Below are 17,761 nucleotides of genomic sequence, written 5' to 3'. Positions count from 1 at the left end.
CCATTGTCTGCAATGAATGGTCTACAATGTCGATGTTGGGTTTTTACTCTTTGTATACGGCGAAGATGGCATTCCAAAAGGCCCTGGTGCGGTGTAGTTGGCCTCAACCAGCAGCACAGGCCCTGGTGTGGTGAAGTTGGCCTCAGCCATAATCGCAGGCCCTGTTGTGGTGAAGATGGCCTCGGCCAGAAGCAAAGGCACTCGTGTGGTGAAGATGGCCTCAACCAGCCGCACAGGCCCTGGTGTGGTGTAGTTGGCCTCAACCAGCAGCACAGGCCCTGGTGTGGTGTAGTTGGCCTCAACCAGCAGCTCAGGTCCTGGTGTGGTGTAGTTGGCCTCAGCAATAATCACAGGCCCTGATGTGGTGTAGTTGGCCTCAACCAGCAGCACAGGCCTGGTGTGGTGTAGTTGGCCTCAACCAGCAGCACAGGCCCTGGTGTGGTGTAGTCCCTTCGGCCATAATCACAGGCCCTGGTGTGGTGTAGTTGGCCTCAGCCAGCAGCACAGGGCCTGGTGTGGTGTAGTCGTCTCGGCCATAAGCAGAGCACTGGTGTGGTGAAGATGGCCACAGCCAGAGCCACAGGCCCTGGTGTGGTGTAGTTGGCCTCAACCAGCAGCACAGGCCCTGGTGTGGTGTAGTTGGCCTCAGCCATAATCACAGGCCCTGGTGTGGTGAAGATGGCCTCGGCCAGAAGCAAAGGCACTCCTGTGGTGTAGATGGCCTAGGACAGAGCCACAGGCCATTGTTTGCAATGAAGGGTCAACAATGTGGATGTTGGGTTTTACTCTTTGTATACGGTGAAGATGGCCTTCCAAAAGACCCTGGTGCGGTGTAGTTGGCCTCAAACAGCAGCACAGGCCCTGTTGTGGTTTAGGTTGCCTCAGCAAAAAGCACAGGACCTGGTGTGGAGTAGTGGGCTCAGCCAGAAGCACTGGCCTTGGTGTGGTGAAGGTGGCTTCAGCCAGCAGCACAGGCCATGGTGTGGTGTAGGTGGTCTCAGCAAGAAGCACAGGCCCTGGTGTGGTGTAGTCGCCTCGGCCAGAAGCATAGCACTATTGTGTTGTACATGGCCACAGCCAGTGCCACAGGCCCTGGTGTGGTGTAGTTGGGCTCAACAAGCAGCACAGGCCCTGGTGTGGGGTAGTTGGCCTCGGCCTGAAGCACAGGCCTGGTGTGGTGTAGTTGGCCTCAACCAGCAGCACAGGCCCTGGTGTGGTGTAGTTGGCCTCAGCCATAATCACAGGCCCTAGTGTGGTGTAGTTGGCCTCAGCCAGCAGCACAGGGCCTGGTGTGGTGAAGATGGCCACAGCCAGAGCCACAGGCCCTGGTGTGGTGTAGTTGGCCTCAACATGCAGCACAGGCCCTGGTGTGGTGAAGTTGGGCTCAACAAGCAGCACAGGCCCTGGTGTGGTGAAGATGGCCTCGGCCAGAAGCAACGGCACTGGTGTGGTGAAGATGGCCTCAACAAGCAGCACAGGCCCTGGTGTGGGGTAGTTGGCCTCGGCAAGAAGCACAGGCCTGTTGTGGTGTAGTTGGCCTCAACCAGCAGCACAGGCCCTGGTGTGGTGAAGTTGGCCTCAGCCATAATCACAGGACCCGGTGTGGTGAAGATGGCCACAGGCAGAGCCACAGGCCCTGGTGTGGTGTAGTTGGCCTCAACCAGCAGCTCAGGTCCTGGTGTGGTGTAGTTGGCCTCAGCAATAATCACAGGCCCTTTTGTGGTGAAGATGGCCTCGGCCAGAAGCAAAGGCACTGGTGTGGTGAAGATGGCCTCAACCAGCAGCACAGGCCCTGGTGTGGTGTAGTTGGCCTCAACCAGCAGCACAGGCCCTGGTGTGGTGTAGTCGCCTCGGCCATATTCACAGGCCATGGTGTGGTGTAGTTGGCCTCAGCCAGCAGCACAGGGCCTGGTGTGGTGTAGTCGTCTCGGCCAGAAGCAGAGCACTGGTGTGGTGAAGATGGCCACAGCCAGAGCCACAGGCCCTGGTGTGGTGTAGTTGGCCTCAACCAGCAGCACAGGCCCTGGTGTGGTGTAGTTGGCCTCAGCCATAATCACAGGCCCTGGTGTGGTCAAGATGGCCTCGGCCAGAAGCAAAGGCACTCCTGTGGTGTAGATGGCCTAGGACAGAGCCACAGGCCATTGTCTGCAATGAAGCGTCTACAATGTCGATGTTGGGTTTTTACTCTTTGTATACGGCGAAGATGGCCTTCCAAAAGACCCTGGTGCGGTGTAGTTGGCCTCAAACAGCAGCACAGGCCCTGTTGTGGTTTAGGTTGCCTCAGCAAGAAGCAAAGGACCTGGTGTGGAGTAGTGGGCTCTGCCAGAAGCACTGGCCTTGGTGTGGTGAAGGTGGCTTCAGCCAGCAGCACAGGCCCTGGTGTGGTGTAGTTGGGCTCAACAAGCAGCACAGGCCCTGGTGTGGTGTAGTTGCCTCAGCCAGAAGAAGAGCACTGTTGTGGTGCAGATGGCCTCAGGCAGTGCCACAGGCCCTAGTCTGGTGTAGTTGGCCTAAACCAGCAGCACAGGCCCTGTTGTGGTGTATTTGGCCTCAGCCATAATCACAGGCCCTGGTGTGGTGAAGATGGCCACAGCCAGAGCCACAGGCCCTGGTGTGGTGTAGTTGGCCTCAACCAGCAGCACAGGCCCTCGTGTGGTGAAGTTGGCCTCAGCCATAATCACATGCCCTTTTGTGGTGAAGATGGCCTCGGCCAGAAGCAAAGGCACTGGTGTGGTGAAGATGGCCTCAACCAGCCGCACAGGCCCTGGTGTGGTGTAGTTGGCCTCAACCAGCAGCACAGGCCCTGGTGTGGTGTGGTTGACATCAACCAGCAGCACAGGCCCTGGTGTGGTGTAGTCGCCTCGGCCATATTCACAGGCCATGGTGTGGTGTAGTCGTCTCGGCCAGAAGCAGAGCACTGGTGTGGTGAAGATGGCCACAGCCAGAGCCACAGGCCCTGGTGTGGTGTAGTTGGCCTCAACCAGCAGCACAGGCCCTGGTGTGGTGTAGTTGGCCTCAGCCATAATCACAGGCCCTGGTGTGGTGAAGATGGCCTCGGCCAGAAGCAAAGGCACTCCTGTGGTGTAGATGGCCTAGGACAGAGCCACAGGCCAGTGTCTGCAATGAAGGGTCTACAATGTCGATGTTGGGTTTTTACTCTTTGTATACGGCGAAGATGGCCTTCCAAAAGACCCTGGTGCGGTGTAGTTGGCCTCAAACAGCAGCACAGGCCCTGGTGTGGTAAAGTTGGGCGCAACAAGCAGCACAGGCCCTGGTGTGGTGAAGATGGCCACAGCCAGAGCCACAGGCCCTGGTGTGGTGTAGTTGGCGTCAACATGCAGCACAGGCCCTGGTGTGGTGAAGTTGGGCGCAACAAGCAGCACAGGCCCTGGTGTGGTGAAGATGGCCTCGGCCAGAAGCAACGGCACTGGTGTGGTGAAGATGGCCTCAACAAGCAGCACAGGCCCTGGTGTGGTGTAGTTGGCCTCAACCAGCAGCACAGGCCCTGGTGTGGTGAAGTTGGCCTCAGCCATAATCACAGGCCCTGGTGTTGTGAAGATGGCCTTGGCCAGGAGCAAAGGCACTCCTGTGGTGTAGATGGACTAGGACAGAGCCACAGGTCATTGTCTGCAATGAATGGTCTACAATGTCGATGTTGGGTTTTTACTCTTTGTATACGGCGAAGATGGCATTCCAAAAGGCCCTGGTGCGGTGTAGTTGGCCTCAACCAGCAGCACAGGCCCTGGTGTGGTGAAGTTGGCCTCAGCCATAATCGCAGGCCCTGGTGTGGTGAAGATGGCCTCGGCCAGAAGCAAAGGCACTCCTGTGGTGAAGATGGCCTCAACCAGCCGCACAGGTCCTGGTGTGGTGTAGTTGGCCTCAACCAGCAGCACAGGCCCTGGTGTGGTGTAGTTGGCCTCAACCAGCAGCTCAGGTCCTGGTGTGGTGTAGTTGGCCTCAGCAATAATCACAGGCCCTGGTTTGGTTTAGTTGGCCTCAACCAGCAGCACAGGCCTGGTGTGGTGTAGTTGGCCTCAACCAGCAGCACAGGCCCTGGTGTGGTGTAGTCGCCTAGGCCATAATCACAGGCCCGTGTGTCGTGTAGTTGGCCTCAGCCAGGAGCACAGGGCCTGGTGTGGTGTAGTCGTCTCGGCCAGAAGCAGAGCACTGGTGTGGTGAAGATGGCCACAGCCAGAGCCACAGGCCCTGGTGTGGTGTAGTTGGCCTCAACCAGCAGCACAGGCCGTGGTGTGGTGTCGTTGGCCTCAGCCATAATCACAGGCCCTGGTGTGGTGAAGATGGCCTCGGCCAGAAGCAAAGGCACTCCTGTGGTGTAGATGGCCTAGGACAGAGCCACAGGCCATTGTCTGCAATGAAGGGTCTACAATGTCGATGTTGGGTTTTTACTCTTTGTATACGGCGAAGATGGCCTTCCAAAAGACCCTGGTGCGGTGTAGTTCGCCTCAAACAGCAGCACAGGCCCTGTTGTGGTTTAGGTTGCCTCAGCAAGAAGCACAGGACCTGGTGTGGAGTAGTGGGCTCAGCCAGAAGCACAAGCCATGGTGTGGTGTAGGTGGTCTCAGCAAGAAGCACAGGCCCTGGTGTGGTGTAGTCGCCTCGGCCAGAAGCATAGCACTATTGTGTTGTACATGGCCACAGACAGTGCCACAGGCCCTGGTGTGGTGTAGTTGGGCTCAACAAGCATCACAGGCCCTGGTGTGGTGTAGTTGCCTCGGTCAGATGAAGAGCACTGTTGTGGTGCAGATGGCCTCAGCCAGTGCCACAGGCCCTAGTCTGGTGTAGTTGGCCTCAACCAGCAGCACAGGCCCTGTTGTGGTGTATTTGGCCTCAGCCATAATTACAGGCCCTGGTGTGGTGAAGATGGCCACAGCCAGAGCCACAGGCCCTGGTGTGGTGTAGTAGGCCTCAACATGCAGCACAGGCCCTGGTGTGGTGAAGATGGCCTCGGCCAGAAGCAACGGCACTGGTGTGGTGAAGATGGTTTCAACAAGCAGCACAGGCCCTGGTGTGGTGTAGTTGGCCTCAACCAGCAGCACAGGCCCTGGTGTGGTGAAGTTGGCCTCAGCCATAATCACAGGCCCTGGTGTGGTGTAGTTGGCCTCAGCCAGGAGCACAGGGCCTGGTGTGGTGTAGTCGTCTCGGCCAGAAGCAGAGCACTGGTGTGGTGAAGATGGCCACAGCCAGAGCCACAGGCCCTGGTGTGGTGTAGTTGGCCTCAGCCATAATCACAGGCCCTGGTGTGGTGAAGATGGCTTCGGCCAGAAGCAAAGGCACTCCTGTGGTGTAGATGGCCTAGGACAGAGCCACAGGCCATTGTCTGCAATGAAGGGTCTACAATGTCGATGTTGGGTTTTTACTCTTTCTATACGGCGAAGATGGCCTTCCAATAGACCCTGGTGCGGTGTAGTTGGCCTCAAACAGCAGCACAGGCCCTGTTGTGGTTTAGGTTGCCTCAGCAAGAAGCACAGGACCTGGTGTGGAGTAGTGGGCTCTGCCAGAAGCACTGGCCTTGGTGTGGTGAAGGTGGCTTCAGCCAGCAGCACAGGCCATGGTGTGGTGTAGTTGGGCTCAACAAGCAGCACAGGCCCTGGTGTGGTGTAGTTGCCTCAGCCAGAAGAAGAGCACTGTTGTGGTGCAGATGGCCTCAGGCAGTGCCACAGGCCCTAGTCTGGTGTAGTTGGCCTAAACCAGCAGCACAGGCCCTGTTGTGGTGTATTTGGCCTCAGCCATAATCACAGGCCCTGGTGTGGTGAAGATGGCCACAGCCAGAGCCACAGGCCCTGGTGTGGTGTAGTTGGCCTCAACCAGCAGCACAGGCCCTGGTGTGGTGAAGTTGGCCTTGGCCAGGAGCAAAGGCACTCCTGTGGTGTAGATGGCCTAGTACAGAGCCACAGTCCATTGTCTGCAGTGAATGGTCTACAATGTCGATGTTGGGTTTTTACTCTTTGTATACGGCGAAGATGGCATTCCAAAAGGCCCTGGTGCGGTGTAGTTGGCCTCAACCAGCAGCACAGGCCCTGGTGTGGTGAAGTTGGCCTCAGCCATAATCACATGCCGTTTTGTGGTGAAGATGGCCTCGGCCAGAAGCAAAGGCACTGGTGTGGTGAAGATGGCCTCAACCAGCCGCACAGGCCCTGGTGTGGTGTAGTTGGCCTCAACCAGCAGCACAGGCCCTGGTGTGGTGTGGTTGACATCAACCAGCAGCACAGGCCCTGGTGTGGTGTAGTCGTCTCGGCCAGAAGCAGAGCACTGGTGTGGTGAAGATGGCCACAGCCAGAGCCACAGGCCCTGGTGTGGTGTAGTTGGCCTCAACCAGCAGCACAGGCCCTGGTGTGGTGTAGTTGGCCTCAGCCATAATCACAGGCCCTGGTGTGGTGAAGATGGCCTCGGCCAGAAGCAAAGGCACTCCTGTGGTGTAGATGGCCTAGGACAGAGCCACAGGCCATTGTCTGCAATGAAGGGTCTACAATGTCGATGTTGGGTTTTTACTCTTTGTATACGGCGAAGATGGCCTTCCAAAAGACCCTGGTGCGGTGTAGTTGGCCTCAAACAGCAGCACAGGCCCTGTTGTGGTTTAGGTTGCCTCAGCAAGAAGCACAGGACCTGGTGTGGAGTAGTGGGCTCAGCCAGAAGCACAAGCCATGGTGTGGTGTAGGTGGTCTCAGCAAGAAGCACAGGCCCTGGTGTGGTGTAGTCGCCTCGGCCAGAAGCATAGCACTATTGTGTTGTACATGGCCACAGCCAGTGCCACAGGCCCTGGTGTGGTGTAGTTGGGCTCAACAAGCATCACAGGCCCTGGTGTGGTGTAGTTGCCTCGGTCAGAAGAAGAGCACTGTTGTGGTGCAGATGGCCTCAGCCAGTGCCACAGGCCCTAGTCTGGTGTAGTTGGCCTCAACCAGCAGCACAGGCCCTGTTGTGGTGTATTTGGCCTCAGCCATAATTACAGGCCCTGGTGTGGTGAAGATGGCCACAGCCAGAGCCACAGGCCCTGGTGTGGTGTAGTAGGCCTCAACATGCAGCACAGGCCCTGGTGTGGTGAAGATGGCCTCGGCCAGAAGCAACGGCACTGGTGTGGTGAAGATGGTTTCAACAAGCAGCACAGGCCCTGGTGTGGTGTAGTTGGCCTCAACCAGCAGCACAGGCCCTGGTGTGGTGAAGTTGGCCTAAGCCATAATCACAGGCCCTGGTGTGGTGTAGTTGGCCTCAGCCAGGAGCACAGGGCCTGGTGTGGTGTAGTCGTCTCGGCCAGAAGCAGAGCACTGGTGTGGTGAAGATGGCCACAGCCAGAGCCACAGGCCCTGGTGTGGTGTAGTTGGCCTCAGCCATAATCACAGGCCCTGGTGTGGTGAAGATGGCTTCGGCCAGAAGCAAAGGCACTCCTGTGGTGTAGATGGCCTAGGACAGAGCCACAGGCCATTGTCTGCAATGAAGGGTCTACAATGTCGATGTTGGGTTTTTACTCTTTCTATACGGCGAAGATGGCCTTCCAATATACCCTGGTGCGGTGTAGTTGGCCTCAAACAGCAGCACAGGCCCTGTTGTGGTTTAGGTTGCCTCAGCAAGAAGCACAGGACCTGGTGTGGAGTAGTGGGCTCTGCCAGAAGCACTGGCCTTGGTGTGGTGAAGGTGGCTTCAGCCAGCAGCACAGGCCATGGTGTGGTGTAGTTGGGCTCAACAAGCAGCACAGGCCCTGGTGTGGTGTAGTTGCCTCAGCCAGAAGAAGAGCACTGTTGTGGTGCAGATGGCCTCAGGCAGTGCCACAGGCCCTAGTCTGGTGTAGTTGGCCTAAACCAGCAGCACAGGCCCTGTTGTGGTGTATTTGGCCTCAGCCATAATCACAGGCCCTGGTGTGGTGAAGATGGCCACAGCCAGAGCCACAGGCCCTGGTGTGGTGTAGTTGGCCTCAACCAGCAGCACAGGCCCTGGTGTGGTGAAGTTGGCCTTGGCCAGGAGCAAAGGCACTCCTGTGGTGTAGATGGCCTAGTACAGAGCCACAGTCCATTGTCTGCAGTGAATGGTCTACAATGTCGATGTTGGGTTTTTACTCTTTGTATACGGCGAAGATGGCATTCCAAAAGGCCCTGGTGCGGTGTAGTTGGCCTCAACCAGCAGCACAGGCCCTGGTGTGGTGAAGTTGGCCTCAGCCATAATCACATGCCGTTTTGTGGTGAAGATGGCCTCGGCCAGAAGCAAAGGCACTGGTGTGGTGAAGATGGCCTCAACCAGCCGCACAGGCCCTGGTGTGGTGTAGTTGGCCTAAACCAGCAGCACAGGCCCTGTTGTGGTGTATTTGGCCTCAGCCATAATCACAGGCCCTGGTGTGGTGAAGATGGCCACAGCCAGAGCCACAGGCCCTGGTGTGGTGTAGTTGGCCTCAACCAGCAGCACAGGCCCTGGTGTGGTGAAGTTGGCCTTGGCCAGGAGCAAAGGCACTCCTGTGGTGTAGATGGCCTAGTACAGAGCCACAGTCCATTGTCTGCAGTGAATGGTCTACAATGTCGATGTTGGGTTTTTACTCTTTGTATACGGCGAAGATGGCATTCCAAAAGGCCCTGGTGCGGTGTAGTTGGCCTCAACCAGCAGCACAGGCCCTGGTGTGGTGAAGTTGGCCTCAGCCATAATCACATGCCGTTTTGTGGTGAAGATGGCCTCGGCCAGAAGCAAAGGCACTGGTGTGGTGAAGATGGCCTCAACCAGCCGCACAGGCCCTGGTGTGGTGTAGTTGGCCTCAACCAGCAGCACAGGCCCTGGTGTGGTGTGGTTGACATCAACCAGCAGCACAGGCCCTGGTGTGGTGTAGTCGTCTCGGCCAGAAGCAGAGCACTGGTGTGGTGAAGATGGCCACAGCCAGAGCCACAGGCCCTGGTGTGGTGTAGTTGGCCTCAACCAGCAGCACAGGCCCTGGTGTGGTGTAGTTGGCCTCAGCCATAATCACAGGCCCTGGTGTGGTGAAGATGGCCTCGGCCAGAAGCAAAGGCACTCCTGTGGTGTAGATGGCCTAGGACAGAGCCACAGGCCAGTGTCTGCAATGAAGGGTCTACAATGTCGATGTTGGGTTTTTACTCATTGTATACGGCGAAGATGGCCTTCCAAAAGACCCTGGTGCGGTGTAGTTGGCCTCAAACAGCAGCACAGGCCCTGGTGTGGTGAAGTTGGGCGCAACAAGCAGCACAGGCCCTGGTGTGGTGAAGATGGCCACAGCCAGAGCCACAGGCCCTGGTGTGGTGTAGTTGGCCTCAACATGCAGCACAGGCCCTGGTGTGGTGAAGTTGGGCGCAACAAGCAGCACAGGCCCTGGTGTGGTGAAGATGGCCTCGGCCAGAAGCAACGGCACTGGTGTGGTGAAGATGGCCTCAACAAGCAGCACAGGCCCTGGTGTGGTGTAGTTGGCCTCAACCAGCAGCACAGGCCCTGGTGTGGTGAAGTTGGCCTCAGCCATAATCACAGGCCCTGGTGTGGTGAAGATGGCCTTGGCCAGGAGCAAAGGCACTCCTGTGGTGTAGATGGCCTAGGACAGAGCCACAGGTCATTGTCTGCAATGAATGGTCTACAATGTCGATGTTGGGTTTTTACTCTTTGTATACGGCGAAGATGGCATTCCAAAAGGCCCTGGTGCGGTGTAGTTGGCCTCAACCAGCAGCACAGGCCCTGGTGTGGTGAAGTTGGCCTCAGCCATAATCGCAGGCCCTGGTGTGGTGAAGATGGCCTCGGCCAGAAGCAAAGGCACTCCTGTGGTGAAGATGGCCTCAACCAGCCGCACAGGTTCTGGTGTGGTGTAGTTGGCCTCAACCAGAAGCACAGGCCCTGGTGTGGTGTAGTTGGCCTCAACCAGCAGCTCAGGTCCTGGTGTGGTGTAGTTGGCCTCAGCAATAATCACAGGCCCTGGTTTGGTTTACTTGGCCTCAACCAGCAGCACAGCCCTGGTGTGGTGTAGTTGGCCTCAACCAGCAGCACAGGCCCTGGTGTGGTGTAGTCGCCTCGGCCATAATCACAGGCCCGTGTGTCGTGTAGTTGGCCTCAGCCAGGAGCACAGGGGCTGGTGTGGTGTAGTCGTCTCGGCCAGAAGCAGAGCAGTGGTGTGGTGAAGATGGCCACAGCCAGAGCCACAGGCCCTGGTGTGGTGTAGTTGGCCTCAACCAGCAGCACAGGCCGTGGTGTGGTGTCGTTGGCCTCAGCCATAATCACAGGCCCTGGTGTGGTGAAGATGGCCTCGGCCAGAAGCAAAGGCACTCCTGTGTTGTAGATGGCCTAGGACAGAGCCACAGGCCATTGTCTGCAATGAAGGGTCTACAATGTCGATGTTGGGTTTTTACTCTTTGTATACGGCGAAGATGGCCTTCCAAAAGACCCTGGTGCGGTGTAGTTGGCCTCAAACAGCAGCACAGGCCCTGTTGTGGTTTAGGTTGCCTCAGCAAGAAGCACAGGACCTGGTGTGGAGTAGTGGGCTCAGCCAGAAGCACAAGCCATGGTGTGGTGTAGGTGGTCTCAGCAAGAAGCACAGGCCCTGGTGTGGTGTAGTCGCCTCGGCCAGAAGCATAGCACTATTGTGTTGTACATGGCCACAGCCAGTGCCACAGGCCCTGGTGTGGTGTAGTTGGGCTCAACAAGCATCACAGGCCCTGGTGTGGTGTAGTTGCCTCGGCCAGAAGAAGAGCACTGTTGTGGTGCAGATGGCCTCAGCCAGTGCCACAGGCCCTAGTCTGGTGTAGTTGGCCTCAACCAGCAGCACAGGCCCTGTTGTGGTGTATTTGGCCTCAGCCATAATTACAGGCCCTGGTGTGGTGAAGATGGCCTCAGCCAGAGCCACAGGCCCTGGTGTGGTGTAGTAGGCCTCAACATGCAGCACAGGCCCTGGTGTGGTGAAGATGGACTCGGCCAGAAGCAACGGCACTGGTGTGGTGAAGATGGTATCAACAAGCAGCACAGGCCCTGGTGTGGTGTAGTTGGCCTCAACCAGCAGCACAGGCCCTGGTGTGGTGAAGTTGGCCTCAGCCATAATCACAGGCCCTGGTGTGGTGAAGATGGCCTTGGCCAGGAGCAAAGGCACTCCTGTGATGTAGATGGCCTAGGAAGGAGCCACAGGCCATTTTCTGCAATGAATGGTCTACAATGTCGATTTTGGGTTTTTACTCTTTGTATACGGCGAAGATGGCATTCCAAAAGGCCCTGGTGTGGTGTAGTTGGCCTCAACTAGCAGCACAGGTCCTGGTGTGGTGTAGCTGGCCTCAGCAATAATCACAGGCCCTGGTGTGGTGTAGTTGGCCTCAACCAGCAGCACAGGCCTGGTGTGGTGTAGTTGGCCTCAACCAGCAGCACAGGCCCTGGTGTGGTGTAGTTGCCTCGGCCATAATCACAGGCCCTGGTGTGGTGTAGTTGGCCTCAGCCAGGAGCACAGGGCCTGGTGTGGTGTAGTCGTCTCGGCCAGAAGCAGAGCACTGGTGTGGTGAAGATGGCCACAGCCAGAGCCACAGGCCCTGGTGTGGTGTAGTTGGCCTCAACCAGCAGCACAGGCCCTGGTGTGGTGTAGTTGGCCTCAGCCATAATCACAGGCCCTGGTGTGGTGAAGATGGCTTCGGCCAGAAGCAAAGGCACTCCTGTGGTGTAGATGGCCTAGGACAGAGCCACAGGCCATTGTCTGCAATGAAGGGTCTACAATGTCGATGTTGGGTTTTTACTCTTTCTATACGGCGAAGATGGCCTTCCAATAGACCCTGGTGCGGTGCAGTTGGCCTTAAACAGCAGCACAGGCCCTGTTGTGGTTTAGGTTGCCTCAGCAAGAAGCACAGGACCTGGTGTGGAGTAGTGGGCTCAGCCAGAAGCAATGGCCTTGGTGTGGTGAAGGTGGCTTCAGCCAGCAGCACAGGCCATGGTGTGGTGTAGGTGGTCTCAGCAAGAAGCACAGGCCCTGGTGTGGTGTAGTCGCCTCGGCCAGAAGCATAGCGCTATTGTGTTGTACATGGCCACAGACAGTGCCACAGGCCCTGGTGTGGTGTAGTTGGGCACAACAAGCAGCACAGGCCCTGGTGTGGGGTAGTTGGCCTCGGCCTGAAGCACAGGCCTGGTGTGGTGCAGTTGGCCTCAACATGCAGCACAGGCCCTGGTGTGGTGAAGTTGGGCGCAACAAGCAGCACAGGCCCTGGTGTGGTGAAGATCGCCTCGGCCAGAAGCAACGGCACTGGTGTGGTGAAGATGGCCTCAACAAGCAGCACAGGCCCTGGTGTGGTGTAGTTGGCCTCAACCAGCAGCACAGGCCCTGGTGTGGTGAAGTTGGGCCTCAGCCATAATCACAGGCCCTGGTGTGGTCAAGATGGCCTTGGCCAGGAGCAAAGGCACTCCTGTGGTGTAGATGGCCTAGGACAGAGCCACAGGCCATTGTCTGCAATGAAGGGTCTACAATGTCGATGTTGGGTTTTTACTCTTTGTATACGGCGAAGATGGCCTTCCAAAAGACCCTGGTGCGGTGTAGTTGGCCTCAAACAGCAGCACAGGCCCTGTTGTGGTTTAGGTTGCCTCAGCAAGAAGCACAGGACCTGGTGTGGAGTAGTGGGCTCAGCCTGAAGCACTGGCCTTGGTGTGGTGAAGGTGGCTTCAGCCAGCAGCACAAGCCATGGTGTGGTGTAGGTGGTCTCAGAAAGAAGCACAGGCCCTGGTGTGGTGTAGTCGCCTCGGCCAGAAGCATAGCACTATTGTGTTGTACATGGCCACAGCCAGTGCCACGGGCCCTGGTGTGGTGTAGTTGGGCTCAACAAGCAGCACAGGCCCTGGTGTGGGGTAGTTGGCCTCAACCAGCCGCACAGGCCCTGGTGTGGTGTAGTTGGCCTCAACCAGCAGCACAGGCCCTGGTGTGGTGTAGTTGGCCTCAACCAGCAGCTCAGGTCCTGGTGTGGTGTAGTTGGCCTCAGCAATAATCACAGGCCCTGGTGTGGTGTAGTTGGCCTCAACCAGCAACACAGGCCTGGTGTGGTGTAGTTGGCCTCAACCAGCAGCACAGGCCCTGGTGTGGTGTAGTCGCCTCGGCCATAATCGCAGCCCCTGGTGTGGTGAAGATGGCCTCGGCCAGAAGCAAAGACACTGGTGTGGTGAAGATGGCCTCAACCAGCCGCACAGGCCCTGGTGTGGTGTAGTTGGCCTCAACCAGCAGCTCAGGTCCTGGTGTGGTGTAGTTGGCCTCAGCAATAATCACAGGCCCTGGTGTGGTGTAGTTGGCCTCAACCAGCAGCACAGGCCTGGTGTGGTGTAGTTGGGCTCAACAAGCAGCACAGGCCCTGGTGTGGGGTAGTTGGCCTCAGCCTGAATCACAGGCCTGGTGTGGTGTAGTTGGCCTCAACCAGCAGCACAGGCCCTGGTGTGGTGTAGTTGGCCTCAGCCATAATCACAGGCCATGGTGTGGTGTAGTTGGCCTCAGCCAGCAGCACAGGGCCTGGTGTGGTGTAGTCATCTCGGCCAGAAGGAGAGCACTGGTGTGGTGAAGATGGCCACAGCCAGAGCCACAGGCCCTGGTGTGGTGTAGTTGGCCTCACCCAGCAGCACAGGCCCTGGTGTGGTGTAGTTTGGCCTCAAACAGCAGCACAGGCCCTGTTGTGGTTTAGGTTGCCTCAGCAAGAAGCACAGGACCTGGTGTGGAGTAGTGGGCTCAGCAAGAAGCACAAGCCATGGTGTGGTGTAGGTGGTCTCAGCAAGAAGCACAGGCCCTGGTGTGGTGTAGTCGCCTCGGCCAGAAGCATAGCACTATTGTGTTGTACATGGCCACAGCCAGTGCCACGGGCCCTGGTGTGGTGAAGATGGCCTCGGCCAGAAGCAACGGCACTGGTGCGGTGAAGATGGCCTCGGCCAGAAGCAACGGCACTGGTGTGGTGTAGTTGGCCTCAACATGCAGCACAGGCCCTGGTGTGGTGAAGATGGCCTCGGCCAGAAGCAACGGCACTGGTGTGGTGAAGATGGCCTCAACAAGCAGCACAGGCCCTGGTGTGGTGTAGTTGGCCTCAACCAGCAGCACAGGCCCTGGTGTGGTGAAGTTGGCCTCAGGCATAATCACAGGCCCTGGTGTGGTGAAGATGGCCTTGGCCAGGAGCAAAGGCACTCCTGTGGTGTAGATGGCCTAGGAAGGAGCAACAGGCCACTCTCTGCAATGAATGGTCTACAATGTCGATGTTGGGTTTTTACTCTTTGTATACGGCGAAGATGGCATTCCAAAAGGCCCTGGTGTGGTGTAGTTGGCCTCAACGAGCAGCACAGGCCCTGGTGCGGTGTAGTTGGCCTAAACCAGCAGCTCAGGTCCTGGTGTGGTGTAGTTGGCCTCAGCAATAATCACAGGCCCTGGTGTGGTGTAGTTGGCCTCAACCAGCAGCACAGGCCTGGTGTGGTGTAGTTGGCCTCAACCAGCAGCACAGGCCCTGGTGTGGTGTAGTTGGCCTCGGCCATAATCACAGGCCCTGGTGTGGTGTAGTTGGCCTCAGCCAGGAGCACAGGGCCTGGTGTGGTGTAGTCGTCTCGGCCAGAAGCAGAGCACTGGTGTGGTGAAGATGGCCACAGCCAGAGCCACAGGTCCAGGTGTGGTGTAGTTGGCCTCAACCAGCAGCACAGGCCCTGGTGTGGTGTAGTTGGACTCAGCCATAATCACAGGCCCTGGTGTGGTGAAGATGGCCTCGGCCAGAAGCAAAGGCACTCCTGTGGTGTAGATGGCCTAGGACAGAGCCACAGGCCATTGTCTGCAATGAAGGGTCTACAATGTCGATGTTGGGTTTTTACTCTTTCTATACGGCGAAGATGGCCTTCCAATAGACCCTGGTGCGGTGTAGTTGGCCTCAAACAGCACCACAGGCCCTGTTGTGGTTTAGGTTGCCTCAGCAAGAAGCACAGGACCTGGTGTGGAGTAGTGGGCTCAGCCAGAAGCACTGGCCTTGGTGTGGTGAAGGTGGCTTCAGCCAGCAGCACAGGCCATGGTGTGGTGTAGGTGGTCTCAGCAAGAAGCACAGGCCCTGGTGTGGTGTAGTTGGCCTCAACCAGCAGCACAGGCCGTGGTGTGGTGAAGTTGGCCTCAGCCATAATCACAGGCCCTGGTGTGGTGAAGATGGCCTCGGCCAGAAGCAAAGGCACTGGTGTGGTGAAGATGGCCTCAACCAGCCGCACAGGCCCTGGTGTGGTGTAGTTGGCCTCAACCAGCAGCACAGGCCCTGGTGTGGTGTAGTTGGCCTCAACCAGCAGCTCAGGTTCTGGTGTGGTGTAGTTGGCCTCAGCAATAATCACAGGCCCTGGTGTGGTGTAGTTGGCCTCAACCAGCAGAACAGGCCTGGTGTGGTGTAGTTGGCCTCAACCAGCAGCACAGGCCCTTGTGTGGTGTAGTCGCCTCGGCAATAATCACAGGCCCTGGTGTGGTGTAGTTGGCCTCAGCCAGCAGCACAGGGCCTGGTGTGGTGTAGTCGTCTCGGCCAGAAGCAGAGCACTGGTGTGGTGAAGATGGCCACAGCCAGAGCCACAGGCCCTGGTGTGGTGTAGTTGGCCTCAAACAGCAGCACAGGCCCTGTTGTGGTTTAGGTTGCCTCAGCAAGAAGCACAGGACCTGGTGTGGAGTAGTGGGCTCAGCCAGAAGCACTGGCCTTGGTGTGGTGAAGGTGGCTTCAGCCAGCAGCACAGGCCATGGTGTGGTGTAGGTGGTCTCAGCAAGAAGCACAGGCCCTGGTGTGGTGAAGATGGCCTCGGCCAATTCAATTCAATTCAATTTTATTTATATAGCGCCAAATCACAACAAAAGTCGCCTCAAGGCGCTTTATATTGTACAGTAGATAGCACAATAATAAATACAGAGAAAAACCCAACAATCATATCATATGACCCCCTATGAGCAAGCACTTTGGCGACAGTGGGAAGGAAAAACTCCCTTTTAACAGGAAGAAACCTCCGGCAGAACCAGGCTCAGGGAGGGGCGGCCATCTGCTGCGACCGGTTGGGGTGAAAGAAGGAAAACAGGATGAAAGACATGCTGTGGAAGAGAGACAGAGATTAATAACAGATATGATTCGATGCAGAGAGGTCTATTAACACATAGTGAGTGAGAAGGTGACTGGAAAGGAAAAACTCAATGCATCATGGGAATCCCCGGCAGCCTATGTCTATTGCAGCATAACTAAGGGAGGATTCAGGGTCACCTGGTCCAGCCCTAACTATATGCTTTAGCAAAAAGGAAAGTTTTAAGCCTAACCTTGAAAGTAGAGATAGTGTCTGTCTCCTGAATCCAAACTGGAAGCTGGTTCCACAGAAGAGGGGCCTGAAAACTGAAGGCTCTCCCTCCCATTCTACTTTTAAATACTCTAGGAACAACAAGTAAGCCTGCAGAGCGAGAGCGAAGTGCTCTAATAGGGTGATATGGTACTACAAGGTCATTAAGATAAGATGGGGCCTGATTATTTAAGACCTTGTATGTGAGGAGCAGGATTTTGAATTCAATTCTGGATTTAACAGGAAGCCAATGAAGGGAAGCCAAAACAGGAGAAATATGCTCTCTCTTTCTAGTCCCTGTCAGTACTCTTGCTGCAGCATTTTGGATTAACTGAAGACTTTTCAGGGAGTTTTTAGGACATCCTGATAATAATGAGTTACAGTAGTCCAGCCTGGAAGTAATGAAGGCATGAACTAGTTTTTCAGCATCACTCTGAGACAGGATATTTCTAATTTTAGAGATGTTGCGCAAATGGAAGAAAGCAGTCTTACATATTTGTTTAATATGTGCCTTGAAGGACATGTCCTGGTCAAAAATGACTCCAAGGTTCCTCACAGCATTACTGGAGGCCAAGGTAATGCCATCCAGAGTAAGGATCTGCTTAGATACCATATTTCTAAGATTTTCAGGGCCGAGTACAATAACCTCAGTTTTATCTGAATTAAGAAGCAGGAAGTTAGCGGCCATCCAGGTCTTTATGTCTTTAAGACATTCCTGCAGTTTAACTAATTGGTGTGTGTTACCTGGCTTCATGGATAGATAGAGCTGCGTATCATCTGCATAGCAGTGAAAATTTATGCTATGTCTTCTAATGATGCTACCTAGGGGAAGCATGTATAATGTAAATAGAATTGGTCCTAGCACTGAACCCTGTGGAACTCCATAATTAACCTCAGCATGTGAAGAAGACTCTCCATTTACTTGAACAAATTGGAGTCTATTAGATAGATATGATACAAACCACTGCAGTGCAGTACCTGTAATACCTACAGCATGTTCTAATCGCTCTAATAGGATATTATGGTCGACAGTATCAAACGCTGCACTGAGGTCTAGCAGGACAAGCACAGAGATGAGTCCACTGTCAGAGGCCATAAGAAGATCATTTGTAACCTTCACTAAAGCTGTTTCTGTGCTGTGATGAGCTCTGAAACCTGACTGAAACTCTTCAAATAAGCCATTCCTCTGCAGATGATCTGTTAGCTGTTTGACAACTACTCTTTCAAGGATTTTTGATATGAAAGGAAGGTTGGAGATTGGCCTATAATTAGCTAAGACAGCTGGGTCTAGAGATTGCTTTTTAAGTAAGGGTTTAACTACAGCCACCTTGAAGGCCTGTGGTACATAGCCAATTATTAGAGATAGATTGATCATATTTAAGATTGAAGAATTAATTAATGGCAGGACTTCTTTGAGCAGTTTTGTAGGAATGGGGTCTAAAAGACACGTTGATGGTTTGGAGGAAGTAATTATTGAAGTTAACTCAGAAAGATCGATTGGAGAAAAAGAGTCTAACTTAACATC

Source organism: Pelmatolapia mariae, linkage group LG7 (assembly GCF_036321145.2).
Source record: "Pelmatolapia mariae isolate MD_Pm_ZW linkage group LG7, Pm_UMD_F_2, whole genome shotgun sequence".
NCBI lineage: Eukaryota > Metazoa > Chordata > Actinopteri > Cichliformes > Cichlidae > Pelmatolapia > Pelmatolapia mariae.
The sequence above is the reverse complement of the archived record's forward strand: the minus strand, read 5'-3'. Positions refer to the sequence as shown.